Source organism: Pinus tabuliformis, chromosome Q, assembly GCF_031772625.1.
Source record: "Pinus tabuliformis cultivar Carrire ecotype Pingquan chromosome Q, CPIR1, whole genome shotgun sequence".
Classification (NCBI taxonomy): Eukaryota; Viridiplantae; Streptophyta; class Pinopsida; order Pinales; family Pinaceae; genus Pinus; species Pinus tabuliformis.
The window spans coordinates 50,653,596-50,663,970 of record NC_142296.1 but is presented as its reverse complement, the minus strand read 5'-3'; the positions used below and the strand labels follow the sequence as shown (position 1 = coordinate 50,663,970).

General features: G+C 34.9%; 1 non-coding gene across 1 annotated transcript; it reads left to right on the top strand.

The window, feature by feature from the left end:
* Nucleotides 1-1,705: 1,705 nt before the first annotated feature.
* Nucleotides 1,706-1,844, top strand: LOC149218256 (small nucleolar RNA snoR77). The gene has a single exon (XR_016249874.1). It is a non-coding gene; the product is annotated as a small nucleolar RNA snoR77 (small nucleolar RNA).
* The last annotated feature ends 8,531 nt before the right edge of the window (nt 1,845-10,375 follow it).

The following is a 10,375-nucleotide window of genomic DNA, read 5'->3' as shown; positions in this document are numbered from 1 at the left end:
AGATTACAAATACCTCAGAATTGACTTCAACAAAAATCTAAGTTGGAATGGTTGTAGAAAGAAAAGAACTTTGGAGGGTTTGAAAACATTTTATGCTTTTCAAAATAGGTGTAGAGAGGCAGAGTTGTGGGATTGGAAAACCACTCAAACTCTTTTTGGGCTTCTAGTGATTCCGATGATTCTCTATGGTTGTGAACTATGGGCCAACAATACATCCGACATGCAATCGAGACAAATTGAGAAAATTCAGAAGCGTTTGATTACAAACAAATTCAATATTAAAAGTGTAGTTCCTTATGTTATCTTGTTAAGGGACTGCTCCTATTGAAGCAGTTGCTATGGTGCGAGTCATAAGGTATTTAAAAAAAATTGAGCAAATGGAAGAGGGTAGATGGCCCAAGGTTGTTTTTAATGACATATTGTGCAAGAGAAAAAAATTGGATGCAGCAAAATAACAAATAGTTTAGTAAATGGCATATTTGCTTGAACGCCTGTCCCATAAACAACAAAGAGATAAAAGCTTTTGTTATGTAAAAGTTCCACAAACGTACTTGGGATAAGGAGCTAGGAAGAAAGAAAAAGTACTATATTGAAGTGTTTAATGCCACTCATAGTCATCAACCAAAAGCATACATAGATGCCAATATCTATTGGAGAGCCAAAATTCTTATTGCTTAGTTAAGGACTAATTCTCATCAACTCTATTGTGAAACAGGGCGCTAGAAAAGGCCAAAAGAAGTGTGGGAGGAAAGAGTATGCATTTTTTGTTCTTCCGGAAAAGTGGAAACATAAAAACATTTCATTTTAGAATGTGAGGCCTTCAAAGACAACAGAGAAAGTTACGCAGATATGCTGGTAGCTAGCTCTTGGGATAATCTATTTAGCGAGGGGTTTGTCGAGAAGCTCGGAGCATTTATTTTGAAGCTTCACAAAAAAGAGTCGAATACATCAAACATATGAAGAAGCAATCTGTCCCACAGGTTATCTTTAGCCTCATAAATGTTAAAATATTTTTTTTCGTTTTTTCTATAACTTATATTTTTAAAAACATTTAAATACATAACTTAAATACACTATTTAAATTTATTTCAATGAAACTTTTTATATATATATATAAAATGATTTTAATATTAATCAAAAAATATTTGTAAAGACATAAAATTTGTCACAACTACATACTTTTTATTCAAATTTTACACCTTAAAAAAAGTTTGCAGCCCTTACACTCGGTAATCAGTAATTAATAGATCGATACTAATATTAAACACAAATTTCATCCCACATTCTAACCTTTTCTCTATTTCAATAGTAAATGTGGATTAATTAGTTATCGCTTTAAAACAATTCCGATTAAAACCTTGGCAAACCCTAAAATATATCCGATATAACGTACGTCGCAAAAGAACGAAGATAGACTTCGTTTAGGTGGGGCTAACTTTCCAAGTGCGATAGGACCATGTCGTTAGCAACCCCATGAAATCGAGGCCTTAGATGTTCTGGACCCTCATTAGGGTTTTTATCTGTTATAAAGGTAATGCGTTTCTTTTACATAACATCGCCATTAGAGGTGTAGCGGGGAGTGCTATCGGGGAAAAATGGTCCATTTTTCCGCCTCTGGATCGGAGGGCCTGGGGCTTCTGTTTTGTTTGTGGTGCTACATGTTTGGTATTGTTTGTTTGTTGCTATATTGCATGGGTACAATTTCAGGCAGCCAGTTTGCAAGTTGCGATTGCATTCATGGTGTTAATGTGCCCAGATAGTGACCTCCTGTTTTTCTGATTCGCTGAGAAGAAGTGGTAATTCCTTCCTTTGCTGAAGCGAGTCAAGTAACGCAGGTGTACATTTTTACTCATCTGCCGGTCTGCATGTTTAATAAGGTAATGCTATGTCTTGAATTGTTTGTAAGGTTTGCAATTTGTTTGTCTGCTTATTTTTTTGGTTATAATTTTTCATAATATTTAAGCGAATGAATGTTTAAAGGTCAGCATTTTTTCTTTTACATGATTTCGAAATGCCCTTTTTTTATCGGTAGTTCAGTATTTTTTGGCGTACGTACATAATAAAGGATTCATGTGAGGGTTTCATGTTTGGACAACAAATGAAATTCAAACAAGATCCAGGGCAGTCATGGGAGCCTTTGTTTATTCTTTAAGCGATTCCTCCTGGGAAATTAGGGCTTATGTTCGATGTTTTCTATTTGATCCCGCTGCTTTGGTCTCTCCTTTTTATAGGATAGGTAGGATTCGTCTCTCGGTACATCTGTGGGAATCATTCTCTCCCTTCTGTGTGTAAGTATGTGACTTTTTGTCTGACGAATGTGTGCAATAAGCGTTGGATTCATGGAGCAGAGTACATAATGAAACCAAAAAATATCATTGGCCCAGTGGAACACAACTCAATATTATATTCATTACAAGTACATATCTTCCTTTGAAAGGAATCTCCCGATTCGTTGGAGCAGGAAGGTCGAAGTTGTGAAAAAACGCAATATTAAAACCAGGAAAGAGGTTGTAGAAGCACAAGGCTTACCCAATGTAAAAAGCACATTTTAAATCTAAGAAATAGGAAAGAGATGAAAGAGCATATTAATGATCAAATGTCCCACAATTAATATTATAATAGGTCAATATTGATATTAAGATTGGAAATGTCTACCAATGCTATCAATATTATTATAATATCAATATCATAGTAAACCGATATTAATTTATTAGATATGAAAAGAGAATTATTTGATTTCTGTGCTTTAAATTCTTTAAAAAAGTTGAAAAAGAGCCCTCACCTTTTTACTAAGTTTGTCATGTCGTTAGTGAAATAAATTAGTGAAAAGCAGTATTACGAGTCTTTACAAGATTCTCTCCCAAGCTAAAAGGAAATAGATACGTGGACAAGGTGGGAATGATACAGAAATTGTTTAAGCAGCTGTTTTTGAAGTTCAAAGGTTGCAAATTTGACATATTTGAAGTAGCCTTTGCTCTTTTGGCGTTCAGATTTTCTATTTTCCAATTTGAATAGATAAAGATAAGATAATTATATTTATGTCAACTAATGATTACAAAGTAGGTTAAGAGGACTGTTGAGTACCATGATGTCCATACAAAATGGGAGAATCAAAGGGTCTCCTAAAAAGAAACAATGCATGAAGTAAATCAACATCTTGCTCAGGGTCTCCTAAAAAGAAACAATGCATGAAGTAAATCAACATCTTGCTCTAGCATAGAAGATCCAAGAGCTAATAGGTTTGAGGATCAGACCCATCTCTTGTAACATTTGAGGCTGAATGAATAACATTGAAGGAACTCGACAAAATTTGTTGGCGACTCATGAAGAGTTGTTGGAAAGTGCGGATTGTCCGCTAAATAGTTGCTTGGGGGTTTGCGTGTTGTTGGGGTTTGGAGGACCTAGTTTGTCTTCTAGGGAGGAATCTTCCATTGAGATCTTGTTATATTTGTCTCCAACTAATGATCTCAAAGAAGGTGAAGGATTGTTGAGTACAATGATGTTTATGCAAAGCATGAGAACCCAAATTGTCTCCTAAAAAGATGCAATGCATGAAGTAAATCAACATTTGGCCCTAGTGGAGAAGATCCAAGAGTTAAGAGGTTTGAGGATCATGCCCATCTCTCCTAACATCCGAGGTTGAATGAAGAACATTGAAGAATCTTTTTCGGTTTGATGAAGAGCAGGTGGAAAGTGTAGAGTGTCCACTAAATAGTTGCCCAGGGGTGTATGCATGTTGATGAGGTTTGGAAGACCTAGTAGAGATTTGTTGTTGAGATCTCGCTAGGTGAGGCCCCACAGATCTTCATTGATCTAGATTCTAGATACGTATTGGTATCAATTCGTTTCTTTGTTCCCTTGTTTGAAGGTAGTACCCTGAAAAATGTTGTGATTCTCTATGCGGGGTCTCGTTTGATGGGAGGCTGAAAAATATGCGCTCAGAACTTGAGAGCCTCTTGCATATATAGGGCCAAACATCTCTGACTGGGTACATGAACAAATTGGTTAGGGTATGAGAATCTTTGAACAAGCAATGAAATATTCTTTTGATTTCGTAGTAGACATGACATCCAGCAATGAAGCGCACCTCGGTCTCCACTTCTTGTAATGACATATGTGGTAGATTCTGTCTGATCTATCCGCCTGGTGGTTTGTCTCTACTTGAAGTCTATGAGAACCTACTTTGAATTGGCCTAGAGGAATGTGAAGAGCATGCATCGAGTGGTGAAATGTATATTGGGGTTGAACAATGAGCCCGCCTCTCAATTCCAAGAAGTGCTGAGCGTAGAAGGCCATCTTTGGGCGCAACCCTCTTGGAGGATTGAATTAGGTGACTTGGACCATCATCTTGTAGATGCCCTCCATGATGATCTTGCTTAGCTCTTGTTTAATAGGTAAAAGATAACAGCTGGGTTGGTTTGAGGGAGTAGAATGGGCAATAGTCTCAGATGAGCAATATGCCAAGTAAGGATATTGGTCCCTACTCTTTATTGAGTCTGCAAAGCCCCGGACACAATGCAAGAATGAAACCAATTTGAACACTGCCTCATGCTGAAAGGGCTGAGCTCCAAACTCTGCAAGGATGATGTGCTGCGGTATTGTTAGTTTGCATCTTAATGATGTGGCAGAGAAGAGGAATCTAGACTCTCTCAGCTGAAGAGTGATTTCTTGCGCTTTTGGCCTTTGGTGTTTCCTTTTCCAACTTGAATAGAGTAATTTCCACCACGATTTGGGCATTTGGATTTTTTGCTCCAGGTTGAAGAGTGTTTTCCTTTGGAACCTGGGTATTTGGTTTCCTTTGCTGCTGGGAGGGTGGTTTCCTCAGGCTTCTGGGTATTTGGCAGTTGACCCTAGCTTGAAGAGTGTTTTCCTTTGCGATTTGGGCATTTCTTCAAGTATTTGGCATTTGGGTTTATTTTTGTATTTTAAAACTTTTGTTGTGATCCATTTCTTTTCTAGTTGATACTTGAACGATGGGCTTATATGATACAGCTAAAGGATATCTATCAACATTTTTTTTCTATGTTTGCGCTGCGTGGTTGATATCAGGAAGGCCCTTTTTATTTTACGCGAATAAGCTAATGGCGCCTCTATTTTTCCTTGAGTTCATTCAACGGTTGATGTTTAGGGTTTTTGGTGATAAATAACTGATTTTCTTGAAGTATAATTATTGATGATTGCATCTTTTGAGGTTATTATGCTCATAAATTGAAACGTAGGCTGAACTGAGAGAGAGTTGTGATAGAGAATGAGGGATAAAAGAAAGGAATTAACCTTAGCTTCTGTAGTCAGTAAAGAGGTATTGTACACCGTAGATGGAATAACTTTCTTATACATTGTAACCGTTTCTTGTATGTGAAACCTCGAGCCTCTGTTTCTGCTAGTTCTGTTGGGCGTTTTCCTGATTCTTTAATCTAGTCCATAGCAGAGGTGTTGTGCCTATGAAAACTGTGGGAGGAGCCCTATATTGAGGATTCTTATCACTCGTAGTAACCGACATAGGTAGGTAAATTTTTTAAAACTGTGCATGAGACTGCAGGCAGTTAAAAGTGGTTACAACTTGCCTCAGATGTATATTCAATTGTAGAAAACAGTGACTTGGAAAAACATGTGCCTGTTTAAATTTTGAAAACTGTGTTTCATTTTGACCCATCTCTATTATGCAAATAAAGAAAATTTACACAACCTCAACCCTCTGATGGATGCATGGGTTGCTTCCATCTCCCCGGAAGTTCTTATTTGACATTGTACCTGTGGGAGTTGGTTCTTGACTTAATGTATTTTGGGATGTGTGTTAGTGGTGTTGTTTTTTATTGATATGTATTTTGGGATGTGTTTTAGTAGTGTTGTTTCCTATTGATATGTTTTTTCCATGTTTTTCCTTGCTGTAGCATTCATGAGGATGGGGGGTGGCGGAGGATTAACTGCCAGTGAATCAATGCATTAAAATCAATGCATTAAATGATTTGGGCATAATTGAGAATTGATATTCTGTTATGAAGCATCTCAGAATGGGGAACTAGCTGCTCGAGAATCAAACCAGTCGTGCTAATTGCAAATTAGTGATCTTGTGAGGTTTATTAAGCATTCCACACTTCTAAGCTAGCACGGGTCTGGGTGTTGATTGGTGTGCGGTTGCTGCCAAGTAACCAGTGTTTTTAGCACAAATGGAGTGTGGTTGTTGGTAAGGTATTTTGAGGGTGCGTTGTTAAAATAATAGTATTGATAATTTGAAAAATAGTCTGCAATTCACATGGTTCTGCCTTAACTTCGTGAAAAGGTTACAAGGACTTGGGGAGTGAAAGCAGGCTTGAAAATGAGAAAGTTATCAGGTATCCTCGTTATAGTTTGTCATTTTAATGGTTTGGTGACTTTGGCATTCTAACAATGTGGTGAGCTGATAGACACAATATAGAACTTATTTAAGTGTAACTAAAATTTAATTTTTATTAATAAAAATAAGGTTTAAGAATTTTAGACTTTTGTAACCTTGCTCTTTGATTTCACAATATTTAATTTGTCCCCTTTGTAGGAGATTCCACCATTGGAGCAAGCATGTTCAAAGAACCCACATTAATGGGTATATTCCTCCTCCTTCCACTTGAATTGTGAGTCAACTAATATCATTAATAGGCTCACATTTGTCTCATATGCCCTTCCATTACACATGATTTTGACGGACTATCCATCCTTAGATTGATCCTTGTTTGGAGGGCCTTGGTATGTTTAGCGAAGTGGCACTCGTTCGATTCTTTCCTTGATATCATGTTTGATTCTCACTTTATGCATGATTTTAATGGGTTGTTTTGTCGATGTTAAGTTTGATTCTCACTCCTATAAATGATTTGGATGGGTCATGGGTCCACTAACGCTTGAATCATTCCATTGTATTCTTCGCATGATGTTGAACTTGTTTTCAATCCTCTATCCTCTCGGGTGTCAACTTTCATCACTGCCACAAAACTACACACAGAACCAAGAAAGAGTAAAGAGTGATAGTTTGAGAGGGCGGAGGGTTGAAAACAAGTTCAACATCATGGGAAGAACTCGATGGAATGATAGGGGGTTCAATGGACCCATTAGGGTCATGTGTAAAGGAGTGAGTATCAAACTTGACATTGGGGGAGGAACTCTACTCATAGCCAACGTGTGCCATTTTGTTAAACATAGCAAGGCCCTCAAGAGAAGAATCAATTCAAGGATTAGTGGATTCATCAAAATCACGTGTAATGGAATCAAAATCAAGCTTGACTTTGGGGGAAGATCTTGAACGGGGAAGAACTTGATTCATGTTTCATGAGACATCATTTCAACAAATGTGCTAGCATTCCCCGGAGAAAAATTGTTCTAAGGATTAGTGGATCCTTCGAAGTCACGTGACCATGTTGAAGGTAATAGCTGACTCAAACAATTTAGGTGGAAGTAGGGCAAATGTGCCCATCGATGTGGAATCTTTAAACATTCATGCTCGAATGCTTTCAGCAAGGGTGGTGGAATTGCTTAGAAAATGGGATCGATCTAAAGATCAAACTTACAAAAGTTTAATTGGTCAATGGTGACTATCTTACCCTAATGGGAGAACATAGTGATTCGAAAGAGTGAAGAATTGATAATTGTCATAAACATAAAACCAGCTTTGCCCAAGCAAGAGGCTAGTGGTGCATTAATGGCCTCAACCTCAACAAAGATTGTTTTGTACCTTAGCTCTACAAGATAGATCGAAAAATACCTTTTGAGGCTACAAGGTATGCCCATCAAAATCTTTCACTGTGATGAACAATTCTAATTGATGCCCCCTCATCCAAAACTATCCAATGAACACATTTTTTGAAAACGTGGACCATAATAATCTGGAATACCAAATGATGTGGAAGACGAGGTTTCCAAAAATAAGGATCAAATGTCATGATATTTGAATTTGAGGGTTCCACCCTACTTTGTAAGTGCAAGCATAATAGTTGGAGCTTGGGCCAAATCCTTGAGAACATTATATTTGTAAGTATGCATAGTCTTTCAAAGTGCATCCTTATTTGGCTAGAGCATTCTTTGTGATATGCGTAGATTTGTGCTTTGGCTAAATAGGTTGATGCATGGACAATTAAGAGGATGATTAAAAACTTAAAGGTCCTCATTCCCCCCGCCCCGAAGGGGGAAGGGGGTGGGTATAGGAATAAAGCAGATTTTTGGTTCTTAAAAGGAATATGGAGATAAGTACAATGTTTGGTATAAGTGTCTAATTATGATTTGATAATCTATTGATGGATGTATGATTACTGAAATGTTAAAGTAATCAAAGTAGAAATGTTAAAAAAATCATTTTTTTATTCTAATTTTTTTTTAAGATCTCTTTAGGTTCACTTTGAATATTATGTTATATTTGATTTTTGGATTTTTTTTTTTATTATTATTATTATAAAAGCTATCTTGGTTAACTAGAAGTACATCAAGTCACAAAAGATTATGGCACAATTAAGTATTAAAAACATGAATGCTAGAGAAATTTGTTTTTTTTTATAGTATTTTGAAGCATTAACTAAGAGAAGTACACCAATTCATAAAATACTTGTTTTTATAGTTTTTGGAAGCATTGAATTGATTAAGTAAAAAAATAATTGAGATTGATTGAAGTTGAATAAGGAAGTTAAAAGTAGAGTTTTTGACATGTGAAATTATAACAAGGTTGCATAGCTTCAAGTTTAATAAAATATTTTAATGTCATGATGTGTTGTATGTACTCAAATAATAATAAAATTTCAAAATGAGTTATATGAATATTTGTTTAACATTTTTTTATAATTTTTTAAATATAATTAAACATTATTGAAGAGAATGATAACAAGTTAATAATTATTTATTTAATATTGAATTATGACATTTTTTTTGATATAATGCTCATATTATAGTGCAGGTCATGTCGTTAGAGTATAGATTGATATAATGAGAGTTGTACAAATTGTACACATGTTATTTTTACATATTTTTTCAAATTTATATATATATATATATATATTTTGTAAATTAAAAAATAAAACCCATAAAAATGATCTATTCAATACTTTACAGCAAAGAGAAAATAGAATTTTTGAATTTAATTTCAAACCATGTGTTTATGGTACATAGTAATTAATATATAATGCTATTTTTCAAATTATTTATATTTATTGTACATAGTAATTAGTGATATAGTACATAGTAATTAATAATATAGTATACAAAAGTCAATTCTTGTCATAATTACACAATAAGAGGGGAGACATTTCAACCAATCATATTTGAAATAAATCTTATTTAAAAATAATAAATTTAATTTCATAATGTTAAACTTCGCATAGCTTTTAAATTTTTTTAGTCAAAGCAAAACTAATAGCAAGTCAATGAAAAACTTAATACGTTAGCGACAGTGATAATAATAGAGAGTTAAAGCATTGTATTGAAACTTACAATATAAACAAAAATGATCACATGGTTTGCATGCTACAAATAATGAATGCTCTTGAAAGTTAGATATGAACATATGAATGATCAATTCATTGATGTATTTAAAAAAAACCACCACATTATTCAAATCATGGTCATTCAAAATTGACACATTTTTTAAGACAAAATGGTTAATGGTAAATCGTTAACCACCAATGTCAATAAAAGATGGTTAGTGTCAACCAAAAAAACTAACAATTGAAGTGAAGATTTGGTCAACTAACACCACCACGACATAAAGACTTCAAAGCTTAATTTGAATTCTTTCAACAAATTTTTTGTCATGACACTTTACTCTGGGGAATTCTAGAATAGCCATTGGTCTCTTCAAAATGAACGATAATCTGAAAGAATGAGAATATTTAAACATGCTACTTGTTCACTTCTACATATTGGCCATTTCTCAAATGTACCTTCATTAGAGCTTAGTTCAAATTTCAAATTGAATATTTTAAGAGCTACAAATTTCAAATTGAATATTTTAAGAGTCACAAATTTCAAATTGAATATTTTATGAGTTATTAGTATAATCGTTTAGACTTGTGATTGGGGTGGGGAGTGTGTTAGCTTGTCAGTGTATGGATAATCACTAAGTTTGAGACATTGATCTGAATTGTAAACCTCATCTTTGATGAGGTTAATAAATTGTCATTGATATTTACATCTAGACTGTCAAATTGATGTATTATAAATTCAGATCATAAAATCAATACATGTCATATTTTATCTTGTTTGCCCTTGTTCCAATTCTTCACAATGATGATTAAGATGGAAACATAATTGATTCTTAATCCCTAAACATTGATTGGGTTGTTTGATTCCTTTGCTACATTTGCTTTTGTGTAGCTTGATGGGTTGGGGCTATTTCACTTGGGTACCTAAGCCTTAAGGTTGAGGG